Source organism: Passer domesticus, chromosome 4 (assembly GCF_036417665.1).
Source record: "Passer domesticus isolate bPasDom1 chromosome 4, bPasDom1.hap1, whole genome shotgun sequence".
NCBI classification, from domain to species: domain Eukaryota; kingdom Metazoa; phylum Chordata; class Aves; order Passeriformes; family Passeridae; genus Passer; species Passer domesticus.
In genome coordinates, this window is record NC_087477.1 from 63,074,103 (window position 1) to 63,096,771 (window position 22,669).

Sequence of the window (22,669 nt, forward strand, 5' to 3'; positions counted from 1 at the left end):
ATTATTGAAGGCAACTAAATGTTTCTGCTTCCTGTCGTTTAAAGTAAGACCTACAAATCTTACATCTAACCTCTTGGAAATTAGAGGGTGACAGCTGGGAAATTTACTTATACTTTTGTGCTGTCCTGTGAGACTGAAGATTAAAAAAAATTTGTCTCTCCGACTTTTTAAAGCTTGCTTTCAATATGTGCAATAGAATTTGAATAGAATATGTGAAATAGCCACTAAAACTACTATTAAAACTATGTATAGCAGCACTTAGAAGGTTGAAAAGCCTTTCTAATGTATTCAGGCAAGAAAAGAGGCACACATTTTGAGAAAGTATGTATTAGCAAAGCTTATAAATACTTCAGAAAAGTTTTTCAGTGTAACATTTTTATCCTGTTTATTGGAAATGTTTGTCCTAAAGCATAAAATCATTTTATTCTGTCTCTTCTGTAACCACAGTTATTCAGTGATAAGAACAAATTAGCTGTGTAGGCGTGTCTGCTGTGCTCTGACAGTAACTTCTGTGAAGATCAGAAATACCATAGCCTTGTCATTGCAGATATTCCTCTGTAAAAACAAAAAAGAAAATAAAATCCTAAATAACTATCAAGAGGGAGTATGATTTTAACTCAGTTTCCACTAAAGCCTTATCTATTCACTCCAGCACAACACAGACTTCAAAACAACAGGTAATTTGTTGAATTACAGTACATGCTGTCTCTCTGTTCTGTGAGAATCCATTAAGCACAATTAGTACTTCTGTTTCCATAGAGCCTTTAATAACCCTTTTCTCAGAGTATTTTGCAAAGATTAATACTGTACATTTTCCTGACACTTACAGATCACTGTTTTGTCATTTTATACTTCTGTATAATTAGTAACATTGTAAAATTTAAGTTCTGAATTATCCTGGGGCAAATAACTTAGCGAATTCATTTAGGATCCTTAATAACATAGCAAAGCTCTGGTCAAATGTCTTCTTCCTCCTACCAAGACTAAAGGTTCAAGTAGAAACATCTGGCTAAAATTCCATCAACTAACTGAGAGGATGGTGAGAATAAGTAGGTAATTAAATGTATTCATTCAATTAATTTTACTTTTCATATGCATACCTGAGTACCTGGAGATATTTTGACAGGTTTTTAGTGTGGGGTTTTTATTGTTGTTAGGGTTTTTTTAATTTTTGTTTGGGTTTTTTCTTTGTGTGTAAGGGCATGCATGGTTCTATAATGATTTAATATATTGTGAGAGCTTCACTCCATTGTCACACCTGACAAATGCAATGAAAAACCAAACCTTGCTTCACTTTCAGTAGCAGTAAAAATCTGTATTCTTGCACTGCTCTCAGTGCATATTCTCTTTCCACTATTTAAGCAGATAAGAATCAAAACACTACTGAAAGGACATTTTGTATATACAAAATCTCTACGTTTCTTTCAAAGTTGATTCTACTGCACCTTTCTGATACTGCCAGTGAATTTGTATTTTTTGTGAAAGGTAAAATATTTTATAGCAAAACTCAGATTAAAAAAAAATAAATCACACTGTATGTTAGAAAACTTAGATAATGTAGACACAAATGCAGAGGGATAAAGTTTTTAGCCAATAATCTCATAAAATAGTGTGGAATATCACGTATTGTTTTAGAATTTTGAAGAAATTCGGATGAATTCACAAAACTGAAATGTAACGTGTCTATTTTCCATTTGATCATTGGCAGGCACATGATCATAATTTATATTTAGAATATTTTGTGAAATATTAAACAGGTGTGAAGAACATTCATGTGTCTTCACCTTGCTCATTTGCTTAGGAGTGACAAGCTACCCAGCTGCAGTATATCCTTGCTTAAAATGGTGGGTGATAGCACTTCACTCCTGTATATGGCGTGCAGAAGTACTTCTGTAGATCTGAAAGGAGCAGAACAACTTGTATATTCTCTTAAAAGTCATAAACAGGAAGCAAAAAACAATCAGCCAAAAGCAACCAACCAAACAAAACCCCAAAACTTCACCAAAAGCCTCCCAACTTTATGTATAGAGCTGTACCCACACGAAATTTAGTAACTTTGCTAAAATTCAGTTTTGCTGGTTGTCTCGTATTTAGTAGATTTTATCTTAAAATAAGTAAAGAGATAACTGATTTTATAAGTTGATGGTGCTGGTCTTGTCTCTGTTCTAAGATTTTAGAGTTACTGTATCCAGATACACATATTATTCTAATTTCTTTACTTTCTGTAATTGACAAAACATTTGAAAATAAAACTCACACAGGAATGTCAAGACCAGTCAGTATTGCTCTTACTCTTTGCTGGTGTAATAACAATAATTATTGACTCCAAGAGGAGCACAGTTTGATTACGATGCATTTTTCAGCCCTTCTTTCCCAGCTAAATCCTATATGCTTTAGGTAGCTGTTTCTGTAAGGAATATGACTTTAAGCTCTGTACCTTAAATTTAAACACATCTGCCATCTGACTCACTCGTCTAAAAATCTACTACAATAAAAGAGCCTTCTGATTTATAATTTAAGGAAGTCTTTAGAGGAAACTATTACATTTGTCTCTAAATTATAAGTGATAAGAAGGAGATAGCTATTTTAGATTGCCTCTGGCAAAGAAAAATGCAATATAAAAGCACTACAATCTTAAAGAAATACATGTAAAAAGCTAAAATAATGTACCCATTACATTACTATTTAATTTTTCATGAAACTTCTGCAGGTACTGAAAAAAAAAATAAGTGAAGCCTTTCAGGCATATCCATCAAATTTTAAATGATGACAAAAGAGCATTGCAAAACCTATGGGGGGAAAAAACCCCACACAACTTTGCACAAGTGTGGCTAAAAAAAATAATGTTTAAAACATAGTAGTTGCATCAAAACGTTTCTTTTCTAATGCCTTGCAATTTCGGTAATTAGTCTCTTCTAATAATGTAAGACATTAATTTTTTTAAAATTTTCTATGTAATTCTATTACCTGTTAAGGTAAAATCTGGAAAAGCAGTGGAATGTGGGGTTTATATCTTGCTTCAAAGACCACTCAGTCTTCAGTTTGAATGAATAGGGCCTTATCTTGAACCGTGCCTTAGAATTAATTTCTGGTTTTAATGAAGACAAATGGTTACAAATTTTAAAGTGAAATTTTGGTATTTATAGATGAAGATTTTTGGAGAAGAGACAGATAAAGTACATGCACCATCTAAATAGTTTTTTCATATATCATCGTGGAATGAACTGGTATTGAAAAAGTCAATGACAACTTAAAAGCTACTTAAAAATTACTTTTGAAATATTTATTAATGTTTTGACTTGTAACTGTTAAGTAACTGTAGTCTCCAGATAAATAGATGTTGATAAAGCAGGGAATTCCCAGGGATTATAAAGAAATGCATCATGGTAGTTCAAAAGGAACTTGAAGAATTCAGTAAGTCTTGAATCTAAAATGACAGAAGCAAGATATTGTCAGCTACTTCATAAAAACCCAAAACCAATAATTTTCTTTCTCCTTGTTTGACTGTCTCTCTTGAATTGTAGTTGGCTATGTCTTCTTTCTTCTGTGATTTGTCAAGCCTCTCAACTTCATATGGGAACTAAAATTTTAATTTACTTTAAATTTAATGAACTAACAAAGTGTGGGTAAACCCATGATGATCTAAGTAGTTTGGATTCCTGTTTTATTACTTTTTGTAATCTGTTTGGTGTCAAGAGACATACTCCTCACTCTCAAATTAAGAGCATTATTTTCATAATCTGCATTTACCTCAAAGATTTCTGCTTCATTAAGTCATCTGAAAATATTTGTTGCCATAAAGAGTGAGGAATCTTAGCATCTGCCTTAGAATTTGTCTTAGCCTTTATCTAGATATTTACAGTTTAAATCAACATTTTATGCTGCTTCCTGAATTATCACTTGTATATCTGTGTTTGGATACTGATGCCTTTCTAAGGGACTGCTTATTGGGGTTTACTTTTTACAATAGTTTTGATGAACTGGAAAACCTTTCCAACAAACTATTTATGTTTAAAGCCTAAGTCACTTTAAAGGCCAATGCACTTAGTGTTCAACCTTTGTTCGATTGCGTTAGCTTACAAGAACTCACTTTTCCTGCCCCACTTCCACCCAAAGAAAACTGAAATAAAGTAAAAATGCTGCCAGTTGAGACATGTAGCAGATTTTAAGTCATGCAAAAAGTAGGACCAACAGCCAGTGTTAAGAGTAGATGGCCTGTAGATAGCTTCAAAATTGCAGAGGATGTGGGCCACCCTCCTACAGCTAAAGCAGAAGGAGGCATCATGGATCTGGTCTTCTGCAGGGAATTGCTACAAAACCAAAGACTGCATCCCTTGTTCTTCTCTTACTCCAGTTTAATTTCTCTAAAACACCTCTGTGTTTTTCCAAAAGTACTCTGTTTACAGGGAGACAATCTTACATTAAAATGAAACTAGCCTCTTATGGGCTGTTTACAGATGAAAAGGGGAAAAAAGTTCTCTATTCATAATACAAATTACTTTCATGTAAATTCTTTATTTAGAGTGTTTTTGTGTCATCACTTACAAAAAAATGTACATTTGTGCATCTAATATTGTATAAATGAATAAATTTCTAACAGCCACAAGAGTACTGTTTTGAATTACTCAAATTCTGTCTCAGCAAAATGTTTGTTTCTGTATATCATGAAATGCTCTGAATGAATGAGTTTGTTCAATCTAGAAACTAAGGTGTCAAAAACCAATGTAAAGAGATAATACTTTAAATAAATCAGGTTTTTTCCAGCTACTTTTTACCTGCTTTCTATTTGAACACGTCAGCTCCTATCCAATGACTTAACAGAACTTTAACTTCTATATAATAGTTTTCAATATCCATCTGTAATTATTTCTGCTCAGAAGATTAAATAGCTTCACAAACTGCTGCTGTTCTACATATGCACATGCACAGCTGCTAGAGCTACTAGTCCTTAAAAAAAAATAGTGCCTAAAAATAAAACCTGAAAAAGAATTCATGAACTTAAAAGAAACTTACATTAGATAAAATCTTTTTATGTTAACATCATATAATTTTTAAATAGTTAAATATTTAGAGCTTTAATATTTAAAGCCTTTAAAACACATTCAATGGTGTCACCTACTAAACTGCAAGATAAATAGAATATCATATCTTTATTACAGAATTTACATTTTCTATTTGCTATCCACTAAACAAAGGAATTTGAGTTTCAAAGGCCACAATGTTAAATGCATATGCAGAACAGTTTACTACAGATTACCTTGCCAACATACATACATTTCTGTTGGTAAAATTAGGATGTTGTGTACAGCATAAGGACAAGTTTAGGAGATATGACTAGAAATATTGAATTTTGTTGATTGCTACTGTCTCATTTCGTAAGCAACAGGAAATCTTTAATTTCCAGAGAGTATAAGAATTGTCTTTGTATTTAAGAAAAAATATCCTATAATGATTTACATAAAATAACTAGTGGCCTTTTTTTGGACTGTTTGGAACAATTAAATCTTATCATTTCAAAAATGTTATAATACAGTTTTGAAACTTTTTTTGAATGCATAGATTCATGCTACATTTTAAGCAGAAATAAACTCCCTCAAAAGAAGTATCAAAAACCTCTATTTTTTTAAAAATCGGCTTCTACTCTTCATCTTCCTGGTAGTCATGACCCCAAAGCAGACTCTGCACAAGGTCCCAGGCCTACCAGAGCTTCTAAACCAGTCTTTGCCACTATAATTTGCATGGGTTTTTGCAGTTGCCAGAACTCTTGACAGATCAGACCTTGAAGATGTACCACAAGTTTCTTCATAAGGAATAAAGAACATTGTCAGACACAGGCAGGAAATTTATTAAAATCAGTATTTTCTCTTGTGTGACGTGTTAAGTGAAGTGGGATGAAACCATTTGTTGAATGTTGGACAAAATTCCTCCTTCATCATACACCACCCATTACTGGCTGCACCAGCATGTGAAGCACATCTGATCTTCTCCCTGTCTAATATAACAAACAGTTCTGTGCTGACTCCTTATTCTCTGTTGGGACAGTTGGCAGCAGGACCACAAATTTTCAGTAATGCAAAACTTGCCAGGTGTTCAAGTAGCACTTGCCTTCTTTCAACATTTTCCTAAGCAGTGGACATTCTGAGGACCTCGGATCACCTGATGTTTTCATTTAAAGTTTATTGGCCATTGGTGGTCAGAGTTATCACTTTTATCTACCCAGCAGATGACACTGCAACCCAGCCTTTGAGCTTTTCCTTCAGCTTCGCTCATAGATAGATTCGTAGATATCATCAAGACTATCATAAGAGGAAAACAAATAAAATTGAAGACTCACAGTAACTACACAAGTATCTGTCTTTATAGTCTAGTATGGATTGTTTGTCCTAAGTGTCAATTTCTGGTCACTTAATAATAAAATATTTTCTATTAGTCAATCTCACAGTGGATCTTGAAGAGATGCCAAAGTTTGCGATCTAGCTGAAAATAATTCACCAGTGTTTCAGTAGCTGAGCCTCCATTTCCCCACTGGAAGACTCCAGGAGCAAAAAACCCCATATATTTGGTTTGGGGTTTTGTTTTTTCCTTTTCCATTACTTTTTCACATGAATTCAGAAAATAACACTTGTAAATGGTAAATTGGAAATTACTGATGGGTTTTGCCTTATACTACTTAAATGTTAGAAATCCACAGCTTTATATAACACAAGCTGACATCTTAAGCAGCTGTTTTGGTGAATTTATTCTAGAAAAATCAAAATTTAAAAAAATTCCAACAGCAATCAATGACTAAAAATAATGAAGCACACAGGGGAATAGACAGCAGGGTCTTGGCAATTTTATTCTCCTATTGTTTGTTCTGCCAAACAAATTCAGGCCTGAGGGGTTTTGGATTTGTATCAAATATATGGAAACAATCCTGTCCATTTCCTCGCTGCATCTGATTTTCTGCATGTTACCAAACAGGGCATAACATCTGAGAATTCCTCTCTCACAATAAGATTTTTTTGGGCTTGAAAATTAGAAATGGTGAAAACATGAATGACTTAGTTGCTTATGAAAGCAATATTGCCAGAAGAAAAAAGAACATTTAAGTATGTGTGGCAAAAGAAAAAACAGAAAAAAAAGTATAAGTAATCAGTTGTTTTTGGAAACTGTCTGGAGACCTTGCTACTTAAATGCAGAACTGATAATATACATTTCTGTATAGAAACTCATATACAGGTCATACTCCTAAAAATGATGTTACCAAATAGATGTTTTGAGCTGTCTCCCATAAGAGGTGTAATCCTGAAATACTAAAATTCCACTTTTATCTACTACTCTCTCAATATTAAAGTGCTATATAATAAAACAAATAAATGGAAAAATTGAGGCTAGTACAGAATTTGTCAGTCTTCTGGCTAAACCAGTTGACTTGTCTAGGAGCTACTGTTATCTATTTTAATCTATGGTTTGGTTTTTAAATAATGTGAAGGCACTGAACAAATGGGGAACACACTAATTATTATTAATTTTTTAAAACTAAATCAAGCATTATTGAAGTGAGAACAAAATGAAAATGTTAAAGAACAATTTCTTACTTCTGTTCTTCCCTACATGAAATGGATAAAACCTTATCCAAATAGATGCTTCCATACTTATATATGAAGTCTTATATTAATATAACTCCAAATATATGTGTCCAGATAAGAATATGGAAACTTGTCCAAATGTAGTAGTTGACTTTCCATAATTATGCTCAGTTAAAGACAATTCAAAACTATATAATTTCTGAGTCATTAAATTATTTTAAAATTGTCATGGAGCAAGGTAATCAGTATCATGGAGCATGAGAACAAAAGAGGAACAAAAATTTCAGTTGCTAAAAGCAAATAAAGAAAGTGAAATCTTTTCCTGTGTGAATAGCAGTATTGTTTGGTAACCTGCAAAGAAGTAAATAGCTTTCCATTTCTGTGAAAACTGAAGGATTAAGAATAACTGCTGTTGAATGAAATAAAGATTTTCAATTAAAGGAAGGGCTTCACACATTAAAGTGTATTCCTGAAGAGCAGGATGTGAAATATCAAATGATCACAGCAGAGATCAGAGTTTTCTACACATTATGTGTCTCCACCATTGGTGCCAGGGATGATTATAAACTCAGTTAGACAGAAAGATAACAAAGCTTCCAAAAGATTTTTGTTGCTAATTGGCAGGTTTTTTTAATAATTAAATCATGTTGTTAAAGATTTTTTAATATTTGAGCTTAACTATTTACTTGTCATATTAAAATTGCATCCACAAAGAACAGCTTAAAAGACAGTGAAACAAAAAGCTAGAGAAGTATAAAGTTTAACTGCTTACACAGTTCCACCACACAACTAAAATCTATTTGTGCTTCTTAAAACTGTTACTGTTCAATACCTTCTACAACAATGAAGAGTTTTGGAAGCAACTCATCAGTTGAGTTTGAGGGATACCTAGATATTTCTATCTCTGCTGAAGTGAGGCCTTTGTGATCTCTTTACAATAGGTAAAATGAAGTAGAAGTAAATGAAGAAACATGCATCTTACAGAATAGGTTTTTGGTCAGGATATTCAGAGTTCACACCCAATAGCTTCTTCATGGTAAATTATAAATTTTTAATGACTGTTCTATATACATATACCTCATATACATATATGAAGACACTCAAGGCTATCATAACACAGATAATTTAGAAGCTGTAGAAATTCTGTCCATTTTTTTTGCTTTCACTCTGGAAAGGAAGAGAAACAAAAATATTGTAACACCAATCTCCTATAAAGCTTGGACAGAGTTAGAAACCACTGCATGATTTTAAGCAATGTAAGAAACCGTAGCATAGATTCACTTCATCTCATAACTGTTAGCTTTTGATTTAGGGTTGCTTTATCTTGCCAGAAGTGTAAAACACAAATGAATAATGGTGAATGGGCTATGATGTCATACAGAACTAATGGCTATTCAGCTGAAAAGTTTAATTAATATTGCACATAAACAATTTTACCTGTCACTGTAGGTCTGACCTTGCAGTTTTCAGGTATGGGCAGATAAGTTAAGAAATAGGAATACACAATCCAGAAATAAGGATATTTGTATCCTTGACATGTGACAGGACAGCAATAAAGGTAATTGAAATATATGATGCATTTGGCATTGATGCAGATACCTAATTTTGATGGTGTAGGAGAATGACCGATGTGACATTTTACTCATTTTCTTCAGCTGGAGCTTGTACAATTCCTCAAGAGTAAATGACCTTACAGTATTAGACAATATAGTCTTGACCCTGACTATCATGGAGGCTCAGAGTGTGAATATGCAGTCAGCAAAATAGCACTACTAAAATTTAGCTATGTTTTACTGTGGGGCAAATTCAATTAAAAGTTTCAATGATAATGTCTGATGGCCTTGACACCCTCGATGTTCCCTCAGCTGTCTCTAGTTTCTGTTCCATCTGCTTCTATCATTTTCTGTGTTTCTTAAACATATTTTCACTGAGATGCCACCAGCTTGTCTGAGGGGCTCAGCTGTGCCCTGCAGTGTGTCCTGTGGAGCCAGCTGGAGCCATTCGTGAGTGGCACAGGGCATCCCCAGTCCCTCCTCACAGAGGGCAGCCCTCAAACCCTGCTGCCAGGGCCTGGGCAATACTCTCAATTCACTATTTTGGATAGCTAAACAAACCTAAATTGAAGGTCTAACTGCATTTATTTCCACACACTGTCTAATGAAATAAGCAACCTCAAAGGACACCCACCTTATTAAGCCTTAAAAAAGGACTGGAAAAATGGGGTGAAAGTTCCTTCTATATATACCATTCACCCATGAGAAACACTAATGTTGAACAGATGGCTCATGAAGTTAATAACTAAAACTACAGAAACTTTTACTTTCTGTAACTCAGTTAATATTAACTGAAAGCTTATGTCATATTACAGGTCTGCTGATTTCAGCCTGACTTACCAAAGGCAACATTTTTATAAAAAGTCTTCGTTCCAGTATTCTTTTTCACTGTTTTAACTCCACTAAGTAGACTTGCTGTTAAATTTTAGCTCCACTAAGTAGACTTGCTGTTAAATTTTTCTATTCAGTGTGCTATCATGAGTCAAGAATTAGGACTTCAGTGTCTTTGGATAACTTAAAAATCTAATGTGTGTTAAATGAGCATCTTAAAAATGAACATAGCAAAGATGGACTAGAAAGAATGCAATGGGACTATGTTACTTTTTGGCTTAGCAATAACTTAAATGAGTATTTTTTCTTTAGTGAAGGATTTTTATTGTACAACATGAATTCCATGTGCTCCTTTTAAATACTGTTCTGAAAAAAAGCCCAACCAACAGTCAAATAATTAATTTATTTGGTTATATAATTAGAAAAAAAATAAAAGTACACAACTTACTCCCCAAAATTAATATATGCTAGGTATTACAGTCAAATATATATTTTTGTATGATCTTTCATTGTTTATCAGAATAACTCCAAACATAAGGTGAGATCACCAGCAAAGACCAGCAGCCACTGTTACCATCTGTCAGAGTATGACCTCTAGAATTATAGAGTACTCAAAACAACCACTTTTTAAATTTTTTTAAACTCCATATCTTTAGCATCCGTAATGAACCAGTCTGCCTTTCTGGAGGCTTTGTTTTAGTAAAGAGAGTTAATTTTATGGCTGCAATCCTTAAATGACAATGGTTCTGTCTGAAAACTGTAAAAATGGCTACTTCAACTAGCAAGTGTTTTTACTGAGTGCAATGTTTTCCTTTCACATATTCCCAGTATTTGGGCAAGGATTTTTATGGTGGGTTGACCCTGGCTGGATGCCAGGCATCCATCAAAGCTGCTCTATTACCTCCCTCCTCAGCTGGTCAGAGGAGAGAAAGTATAATGAAAGGCCCACAGGTCCAGATAAAGACAGGGAGAGATCACTCACCAATTACCATCTACCTAGACTATTTTTAAATTCATCCCCTTTTTTGGAAATAATGAAATTACTTTAAAGGAAGCAAGATATATTTTTGGGTACTGTGTGTTTCTCTTAACATGTAACATGGATATTATGTACATTAAGATAACTTTTGCAATAAAAAATAATGGCCCCCAATAATGAATTTTTGTAACAGAAGCAATCTTATAAGTTGGAAGAACATTATATGAAATAATATTTTTCCATTTTGTAACTGCAGCAATATGAGTATCTTCACTGTGAAAAAATAAGGAATAAAATTAATATTATTCACAATATCTACAGAATACATTATTATTTTGTATTGTATTTCTTTTGGGAATTATGCTTTCTGATACAAATTTTCATTCCTTAATAAGTTGGTTTATAATGATACTGAAACGAATATAAGCCATTTTAAAAATTCAGAGAAGTTCCTTAATCCAAGTGGTGGACTTTGTGTTCTTGCATTAAAAAATTGCTTAGTAATAAAACAACATAATAAATAAAGGAAGTGAAGTAAATTGTGAAACAAGTTCCTGGCCATTCAAGTGAAACTCTTTTGAAATTTAACTAAAGATAAATCAGATCCTGGGCTTATCAAATGGCTCATCCTTACTCTGTGTTATTGGCAAGAAACAGCTGATTAGCTGATTGGCAAGAAACAGTTGAAAGTCACAGTGTATAGTTATGTTTTGTGTCAAGACTTCTCTGGTCCACTATTTTTGCTGGGCTCAGTAAAGGTTTCTGGTTCTTCATACCTTGTGCAATTGGTTTGTTTGTTTTTCATTTAATTTCTGAATATAAAACACCAAACTAATGTGTAGTAATATTAGTAATACTACTAATGTGTAGTATTCAGCATACTGAATACATATGCATTCTAAAGTGTTTCTAATGCGCCTAAAGAACTAGCTTAAGAACCAGTAGAAACAGCATATTTTAGGATCTGTTTTGCTGTAGAAGTATTTAACGCCCAAGAATAAGCCCTATCTTGCTTTGGTTATGTTATCCATTTCATAATCTTGTCTTTCTCATCAATTAACTGTTCAGCTGCCTAAATAAATCTACCAAACATAATTTGATGAATGCAAGGGTGGTTCAGACATCCACTTAAAGTTGACAGATAGACCACAAGCAACTTTATCAGGTAAAATAAGCTGGTAGCAATTACTGAAAAAGTAAAACTAGCAGCTAGTACTTACATTTAGACAATCAAATCTAATCTAAAATGCAATTGTAACTTCAATCTTGTCTTTATTGAAGGGCAAGAGTAGAAAACATGGGTAGAAAAGACAATGGAAAGGAATAACAAAAAGGAACAGAAACATTTGACTTCTAAACCTTTTCTCTCCATGTTTAGAGCTCTTATTTATGTCCCTGTACCAATATAACATACCTGATCTTTCTTTGGTACAAATTACAATTATGACTTAAAAACAAATGTCTCTGATCTCACAACACTAATTATTAGGGTACACAAAAGCTTGATCATATTATTTCTCATATTTTTTAAAGAATTATGTATTTATTCTTTTGAAAATGAAGTGGGTTTCAAGAAGAATGAGAAGAGATAGGTGATGGAAGGAGAAGGAAGATGCTCAGACTGTCTCAGCACTGAATTGCTCTAATTATCTTGCAACCACTTTAGCTAAATGCCTAGGATGCCTAGGATGCCTTAATGCCAAATATTAACAGGAGAAAAACCCAGGCATCTCATGGATATTTAGTATTTTTGTATTAATGATTTAATTATTTAGCATTTTAAAATGTAGGCATACAATTGACAAAGTTCATGTAATTTTATTTAACTTACCAGACTCAAATAAAAGAAATTTTTTATGTCATATTAAAAATATTAACCTACAAATCAAAAAGTATAATCAGCATAAAGTTTCAGACACATTAATTCTTCTGGTGTTTTACAGAATACTTGTTATCAACTGACTTGTTAAATGTCTTGAGCCATTTGAAATATGAGGTGCTCTTCTTAGTGTGCTACCTCTGACATCAGTATAATTGCTATTGCATTTTATCTACAGTAATATCTGTTCTCAGTCCTGTTTTGAATGTCATTTTATATTCCCAGTTAAGTAATATTTTCCTCTTACTCTTCCTATTTTCTACTGTATTATGTACTTGCACGTTGCCTTTTTTCTCTGACTCCCTTAATAAATACTTTAGGTTTCTTTTACTTGCATTTTTCTTGGAACAGCAAGCCTGCTAGTGTACTGAAAGAAAACTTCAGAGCTGTAATTTTTGTAATGTCTGTTTGCTTGAGCTTGCTGTAGCACAAACAGCTTACTCTAATTGTACCAGATAAATCACAGGAAAAACGCCACTCCAGTTCTTAAATTTTATATCAGCTAAGTTGTCCCCTTTGGTGTTTTAATTTAGTGAAAGAAGTTAATTGATGCAGAAATAGTTTGGCAGCACTATTATTTGAAGAGTCTGAGACAGACTAAATGATGATTTCTCTCTGAGTCTAACGTGAACTTGATTATAAACCCATATCTGCTGAGAGAGAATACAGTCATCACTTTCTTCTTGTGTTCATTATTTTGGTTTGTGTCTTCATTATTTCAGTTTGTGTCCTCTTGAGGCCTTCCCAGAAGAGCAAGTCTCTAAATTACAGTCCCAGTCTTGACATTGCGATGCATGTTAGCAGAAACTTCTGCTGACATAGTGGCAGACTTAAGTCAACAGTGGTCTGTAATAGTTTGGAGATATTTCTTTGTGAACTGCTTTATGGTATTAGCAGCCAAAGTCAAAACAAATATTTACATTTATTTCTGAAAAAAAATAGGTTTACAACATGATGTGCATTTGTATCATAAGTCTTTTGCTGGTCTTTGTCTGCCTGTGGATATATAATTCCAGGAGCTGGACTTTGATCCTTGTTGTGCATCCCTTCCAGTTCAGGATATTCTGTGAAACCCCACTTTATCTTTGTTCTTTTTCTTGGAATGACATGGTCACTCACCTTTTTCATCTGCTTTTTTTAGGAGTCCTGTAGTTCTCATCCAGATCTTTGTATAGGTCTGTAACTATAAAGCAATCAAATCTGCTCTTCAATGTAGTTTGTCTGACACTTTTAAATTATGGGTTATGGGAAAATACCAGTACAGTTCAAAGTCTTTCACTGCTCTGTCAGAACTGAAAAAAACATCACTATTGTCCTGTAGTAGGGAAACTGCATTACTTGTATTAGGATGTTCCAGCTCATTGAATCTAAACTTATTGTATGCTCAAGTAAACTATGTCTACTGCATAATTATGGAGAATAATTCTTATACTGCATATATAAGAAAGTCTAAGTAAAGCCTGTTCCTCCTTCTACACATTATAATTTTATATCCATTCCTTTTTCATGCCTACTTAAAAAATTTGAACAGTAACAGCTTTGCTAATGCCTAACTTGGTTCTTTCCCCTTAATGCAGCTTTTGGGGATTTTTTTAGCAGTAAAATTATTTAAGATCTCTTGTACACTGAGGCCATCTGTATGGTTGGTACTCGACAGGGACATTTCTTTGACAGTACTACATTAATTATGTAGAAAAAATTAAATGTGGAATATATACTTAAGAATGCAGACTGATAACAGAAGAAACATACTCATATGCAAGCATTGTTGATCATTGTAATTCCCTTATTGCTGTACATAACAGGTCACATGTTTAACAATAGTTAACATTTAATAGGTTTTTCAGGGTAAAAAAAATGCCAACCATGAAGTTCTCAAAAATGCAGAAGTGGGATGTTGATAACACTGATTTCAGGAGTAATCAATGGCAAGTCTCCTGGAAGACTGCAGCCATCCTGTGAAGGATGGGAACACATTCAAGAAGGAAAGTGGATGCAACATCAAAATGAGAGAGAAAGAAAGTGGTACAAAGAAGTCTATGCCTGCTTCTCAGTTCTCTAAATTAGTGTCTCCTTTCAAGGAAAGGAAAAGATCCACTGAGGTCTTCAGGCATTTAAATAAAAGACTTCTGTACCTTCCAAGAAACTGTATATATGTTCAGAAAATAACCAAAATTTTCTTTTTAAAAAGGCATTGATTTTAGAGCTTCTAATTTCCTTATGCTTTTTGAAATATTAAAATTAATGTAAATATTGTAAATGAAGTAATATAAAATACAATAAATATTATTTTTTAATGTAGCCTTTACTGCAAAACATCTGCGCTGAAGTATTCAGTATATTAGAGATTATTCTGACATTCAAGAAATGCTTTTACTGAATTCCTTTTGCTCTTCACAGAAAGAATTAAGGGGGTTTTGATTATTGACAAAATACAAGAATATAATTTTGTAGACTGGTACTTGGAAAACTTTCATATAAAGGAATAGTACCAGTCCAAAAGTTGTTAAAAGAACTCTCTGCTTTGTTATTAAGAAGTGTACCATTTGCTTTTTGCACTTGGCAACAAGAATCCATGCTATTTCTTTACAGTCCTCATTAGAAGCCAGACTTCCCTTAGGTGCTCCTGAACAAAGTTCAGTAATGTTTACTTGGGAGGGGAGGAAATCATAACTTCACAACAATAGAAATATTTTAGAATAAATCCCATATTTTCATAAAAATTAGGATCATTTACATTATGAAACTATGGGTAGTAATCACTTTATATTCGTGTCATGAACAGCAGATTTTCATCCTTTTTTCGTAATTTCAAAGTACATGCAAGAAATTTTTCTTTTGTCTGGATTTGGGATTTCATTTGGGATTTTAGCTGCAGTTTGCTACTGTGTGTAATGTGGGTTCATCGGTCTATGAAAAGAGACACACTGAGGAAACTGCTGCCTCAAAATAAATTTCCTTATTAGTCACACACTGTGCAAGCTAGTGTAGTGTTCAGAACACTGCAGTAAAGTAAATGCTACAAACTGGAGCATATTTATCTTTCAAGTGCAAACACAGTTTTAGTATCTCATTGTGAATTTAAAAATGTAATTTCATAATTTGTCCATAAGGAAATAAAATAAACATACAAAGAAAGAAAAATAATTTAAAAAGCAGTAGCCACACATTAGGACAGTTGGAATCTTGACTTAAATTTACAAGTGTCTTGTAAAATAAAACATTTGAACTGTTTGCTTGTGCAGAATGAAAAGAATGAAAACATAAAAAATATTCAGTAAATTTTCTGTGGCACGAAAAGTTTTCCCTATCTCTGGGCCATTAGGATACAGGAATAGATGATAGTATGACCTTCCTTCACTGATGTTGAATATAGTAATATTTTTTTAAATATGACCATATTTTCAGTAATTTTTTCATTAATTATATTTTTCTAAAATACGAGAATATTAGTCTTTTAAAAAAATCTTCATAATTTTAGGAAGATGGCCTTTATCATAAGTAGTTGCAACTCATTTTGTAAATGAGCTATGTGGATCACTTGGACAAGCAATATGTTTTGAATTCATATGTCAAATATAGTGAAGTTTCAGTAGCTTGAAAATAGGATGGAAAGAAATACATATTGCTTACCAGTGATAATGGATGTCTGAAGTAGTTCATAAGAAATTTAAAGCAATTTGTTATATGAATTATGTGTTAAGTCACTTAGCAGTCTAAGTACTTCCAGATTATCTGCTTTGTCAGAATTAATTACCCATATTGTAATAGGAAAAAGTAGGTGGTACTTACAGATGTAATCAAAAATTAAAACCAAGTAAACATTCCCTTAGGAATCTACATTCTTAAGACAATTTACAACCTATTACTATATAGATTACTGGCTAACAAATGAGTAATCAAACTGAGGTCAAGGTTAAATAATAAGTTTGAAGTTCAAGTAAAAAGAATAGCCAATTTGATCTGTTTAGAAACTTCTGTTATTGTAGGGCAGTATAATTAAAGTATGCAAACATCATAAGAAAAACACAGGAAAATTACTCAAGCTGGCAACAATTGCATATTATCTTGGATTCAGAAGACTTTTCTTCTAGCAGTATTAGGTCAAATATTTACTCCTAAAGTCTTATTGCTGTGTCCTTTTTCAGTAATTTTTCAATCTTCCACAAAACCACATACCCTTTCTGTGAGTTTAATTGACTTTAAAGTTAAACCATGCATCTAGGAACATTGTCCAATTGCTTCCTGAATTCTGCCAAGCTTGTGGCCTTAACCACTTCCCTGGAGAGTTTTCCAGTACTTGACCATCCTCTCAGTGAATTTTTTCTAAATTCTAAACTAAACTTCCTCTGATACATCATTAAGCCATTCCCTCACATCCTATCACTGGACAGCAGAGAGAAGTGATCAGGACCTCCCTCTTGGTCTACCTCATAGAAGTTGTAGACAGCAATGAGTTCACCCCTAAATCTCCCCTTGTCTAAGCTTAACAAAACTCATATCCTCAGTCACTCTTCATAAGTAACTCCTGCCTGTCGTTCCACCATCTTTGTTTTCATTCTTTGCACATATTTTGGAGTGACAGGAAAGAGCATCCTTTGTCAGAAATTTTTTGTTACAATTTTTCAAAGTGAAAGGAAAAGAAATTCCCCAAGTAAGCCAGTGTTTGTAAAGTATCTTTTTAATTCATGCAGGTAGAAATGGTATGCAGGGATAACATACACTTCCATGATTCAATAGTTGCTATAGGCACTTCTGGTTTATTATTGAGAAGTGAGAGAAATTGAGGCTTCTGGTAACTTCTGCTTAATGCCACCAGTGTATACTGGAGGCCAACCAACCTAAAGAAACACCTTTGCAGAGAAGGACTTTGAGATATTAGTGGAAAAGCTGACCACGAGCCAGAAAAGTGCTCTCATGGAAAGAAAGCAACAGCATGATGGGCTGTGTTAGGCAGTATTGGCAGCAGACTGGGGACCTGCCTGACTGCTCAGCACTGATGATACCATATCTGGAGTGCAATACCTCAGTCATTTATCCCTCAGTCAACCATTCCTCAAATGGTCCCAGCTCAAAATACCCTCAAATACAAGTTTGAATCGGCCCCCTCAAAATTGATACACCGTTTAAATAGTCTTTATTATGAAAGCATTCCTACTAGAATTGTCAATTTTTTTCAACAAAGACAAATTTTTTTAATTCTAAACAAAGCCAACAACAAAATTGTTAGACTTTCCATCCTTCCTGCCATTGTTTCAATAAATTGTAACAAGAGGTAGTAATTTTAGCTCTTGCATATAGTATTCCTATAATAATTCTACCAAAAACAACTATATCTATTGCATTGCTTTAATCCATGAATACACCCAAACAAAACAACTTTCCAAAGAATTCAATTATGTCTGTCCCATTTAATACCTCAAGTCCTAAAGTCTTTTAAGTACAATGTTTAAACCACAACCAACCAAAACTGACTTGTAACCTGACTCACCATAGTAAACCAGACTCACCGTAGTAAAACAATTTACTTTGCAAACATGCCAAACGTTCTGTACATTCAGACTTTAGTCTGAAGACTATCAGAAATTACCTCAATAAATTAGCAGCAAATAAATCTTGGTTGGGAGGGATCATGAGAACAATCTGTGCACTGTCACCATTACCCTCCTTATATTATGCAGTGTCCAAATAGCCTCATTACCAAAATTGTGTAAACAGTGGGAACACTTGCTTCTGGCAATTTATAAAATGATATAAGGAAAAATTACTACAGGACACAAGTTCATTACTCTTACCCAGCATATATTGCTTATAATATTTAGGGGAAAAAACACTATAACTAACCAAACTCCACTTCTTGTGAAGCTCAGACTAGACTCTGACTTTATGGCCTTCATTTCTGTTATTAAGGATTAAAAATAAATTCAAAGAATGTTTGCTTTCCTTAGCAGCTCACAGAAATATGCACTAATGTATATTTTAAAATGTTAAAATATATATTTAACCTTTCATATTAGTAAACTCTCAGAAAAAAACCCGAAAATAAACATGTTTTTATGTCTGTAATTCTGGGTTTGTTTTCTGTTGTTTTATTGTAGTACTTTGTATAGCTAAAAAGGATTGAGTTCCTTCTAATTCCTCATGCTTAAGAATTCTTTATTAAGACCATTTCTTTTCTTTTGTCCTGCTTGTTATTCTTTGAACTTAGGTCTCCTTCAGGCTCTTCAATATTTTCTATTGACTCTTCTCACTTTAATTTAATTACTTTTTCTTTTTCTGAGACTTTGCAGAAATGGAAAGTATATACACTGTACTGAATTATATTTTTTACTTGACCTTTAAATATTAAAAGATGAGAAAAAGTAACTTGAAATAGATTCAAACTTTAAATCTGTGATTTTCTTTCAATCCTATTAAAAATGGGTATTCTTTTTGAAGTAGGGTTGCATGCAGGAGCTGTGAATAAAATCAATAGCAAACAGCAGATTTAGTCATAATATAATATGAAAAATGGGAATACTTATAGTGGTATACAAGCTCTGAAAGTGAAATAAAATGAGGTGGGGAAGAGGCATGATGTTGCTTAAAAACCCGCTTAGAGTTTATACATGAATCCTGTAATTTCTTTCCAGAAGAACTATACTTCAGCTAAATTTTGTTTGTCATAGGGTCAATAAAGAATATAATTTCATTTTGGTATCTCTTTGCAATGACATATGGATAAGACTCATAAAGATAAAATTTGTAACTCTTGTAAAATTTTGTTATGAAAGTATAAAACCAAAGAAATCCCTGTTTAGAAGGAAAACTTTCTTTTTTCATGATCATTCAGTAAATAGCAGTCCAATTATACTGTCATACAAGTAAAATCTCTCCTAGTAGGTTTGAGTGTCATTATTCATACAGAAAGACACTTTAAACATGATGAAAAATTATGCATGATTTTTTTGAAAATATAAAGTTTGGCAAGTTTAGGGACTAAAATAATAGTAATAACAGATCATTTTTTGATTAGTAGGCAAACAGAAATTACACTTCTTTTTTATTTGAAACATTGGGACTCCGACCATGAACTGATGTTTTGTTGCTTTTGAAAATACTCTCAAAGGAACAAAGAAGCCTATTTAGGACATGGGGAAATGATTAGTGATGTACTACTCCACCTACACATTCACAGCTCTCTGGGGTTGGATGGACTCCACCCAAGAGAAGTGAGGGAGCTGGCAGAAAAGGTGTGGGGGGAAGGTGTTTAAAGATTTGGTTTGGTTTCTCTTTACCCAAATTTGATTGCCCCAAGGCGAGTCTCTTTTGCCCATGCCAGCAATTGATGAGTGATTTCTCCCTGCCCCTAACTCAACCCACTTGTTCTTTGTTCTATTTTCTCTCCCCTTGCCCAGTTGAGGGCATTGATAGAGCGGCTTTGGCAGGCAGCTGGCATGCGACCGGGGTCAACCCACCACAGCCTCCAGCAGACAGATCAGTCCTACCAGCCCCAGGCAGGTGTTTCAGCTAAAAAAGGACATCTAAAATGTTTCTTATGCTTGGGTTTGGTAAACAAATCACTCTCCAGAATATTCCAGTACTGACATTTATCTGTGGCTGAATTTGAACTCTAAGCAGATTATTCTTGGGGAAAGAAGAAAGCACATTAACAATTGACATACACATTATCATTGTTCACATAGATTCATGTTTAAAGGACACTGACACATCCCCTACTCAGAGCAAGGTCTGTGTCATAATTAAGGGAGAAAGAACCATAGGAGCTCATTTATGCTCTTGAAAATTCTTACTTATCTGACAGAGACCTAACTTCAAAGTGTAAAACACACTTTTAAAATATTCCAAGAACCAAATGTCCTACTCACTGGAAACTGATCTTCTTTCTATTTAATTTCAGGAAGTCTGTTTTTTTAAAAGTGTGGACATCCTGTGAGACCATATCTGTGCTCATAACTCAGTGTCTGGTTAGAACTTCTAGGCAATTAGATATAAAAGGCTGTTTAGAGGACTGTAGGTGTTTACTAATAGTTCACAGACACCAATTATTGTGGCTTATCTTTTGTATTGCAGATATTGAAGAATAATATATGGTTCTTAGATGCCCATTAATTATATGTCAATAAAAGGTCAATAAGCTGTTTTACTCCTGATTTGATTTAAAGTACATAAAGTAAACATTTTTTCTCCTGCAACAGTATCTAATTCATAGAGTACGTATGTATGTCTACTCAAAATCTAGCTGAAATGGGAGTTAGAAATTGCTCAGGTTATATTTTTAATTTCTCTGTTAAGATTTTGGGTCTGCAAACTCCACTATTCAGGAAAGTACCTAAGTGTTGATTGCATCAGTACTAAAAATTTAACATCTGCATACTTTTGAACTTTGAACATGAACTTGTTTTTTTCCTGAGTGTCCCTTCCAGCAGTATAATTCATTTAAACATTTATGATTTTGTCTCTCGGAAATAGATAAAACCAAATTGAAAATTACAAATATTTATTAAAGAATGTGTATTTGGATTGTACTTCTCCACATAGTTTCCTAAAGCTTAACTTGTTTTTGACTAACTTTATGTCTAATTTTATGAAATACATGACTGTGCTACTGCAAGGTGTAGGCCAACTTTTGAAAAACCATGTTGTATAACAAGGCAAATTTTGAAACCAAACAGGTTATTAAATTTTATTAGAGTCCATTTTTTGTCTTAATTTGCCTCTTAATTTCCCTCTTTGAAGAAGATTTTTTTTTTGTATTTGACATGCTTTAAAAATTATATCTCACATTTTGAAATGTATTTAACCTCTAAACCAATGTAATAAAATTAATATGTATCATATATTACATTAGAAAGTAATACTAAATTTGTACTAATAAAGTAATTAAATCCAGCATTATGCCAGGGTTAAGGTTCTTTATGTAGTTCTAACACACAGAATGTCAACATCTTTGTGAAGTCTAAAGTAATCACTTAATGTAAATATAAGGTATCATTCTTTTTTTTTATTAAGGTTTTCATTTGGCATAATGTTTTTGACTATTTTAAAGCCTTAATATTATGTTTTGAAGATTTACTTGTATCTTACAAATAAAAAATAACATTAAACAAACATAAATACTATCAGACCACATCAAAAAGCCAAATCAGCAAAAGATCCAAAGTAAATGGGAAAATCTTTGGTGTGGTTTTGGATAGGAGACAGACTTTTCATTCTTAAGTTATTTTGAATTCAATCCATGTTTTACATATGTTTGTCTTGGTTAAACAAGGTTTTATTCCTTTGGATGCCTAACATTTTTCCTGTCTTCTCTCAACTTGTGCTGCTATTTGTAATACACTTTCGTAACAAGAACAAATTGGGATATGAAAAGTTCTGGTTTCAGACTTTTTTTGTGTGTCACTTAATACACTGTGCCACTAAGCAGGCTTCTTCTGTCTTAGAAATTTTCTGTTAGATATAAGACTATGTTTTAGAAGAGGATCTTTTGTTGTTATGGTTTGATAAGTTTTATAAGACATTGTATAGCTTTATCTATTATCCTGCTTTGCTTGCAGTTCCTGACATGTCTTGGTATTGATTAGAGGTGTGTAGGGTAGTCAAGGCTAAAGTAAGGATAACAATGTCTGTTAATTCACTGAGGTAATCTACATGTAATGAGCAGGGAGCAAAACCATTCACAGCTAGGTACCCATACCAGCAATACTCTATAAGGTTGAAACTGCTCACATACTGATATCAGAAACACCAAATTTAGGTGTACAGACTCTTATGCCTTAATACTACTAATGTTTCAGGTATTTAATATTTTTTTTTGTCCTAATGTTTCCTGTGTGTCTGTAAGAATGCATATGGC

The 22,669-nt window shown here is 33.3% G+C and overlaps 1 long non-coding RNA gene across 1 annotated transcript; it reads right to left on the reverse strand.

The window, feature by feature from the left end:
- Positions 1 to 428: 428 nt before the first annotated feature.
- On the reverse strand, positions 429 to 3,054 carry LOC135300167 (uncharacterized). The gene is made up of 3 exons (XR_010362056.1): positions 2,968 to 3,054; positions 1,785 to 1,898; positions 429 to 555 (listed from the first exon to the last, which is right to left on the reverse strand). It is a non-coding gene; the product is annotated as an uncharacterized LOC135300167 (long non-coding RNA).
- Positions 3,055 to 22,669: the final 19,615 nt, after the last annotated feature.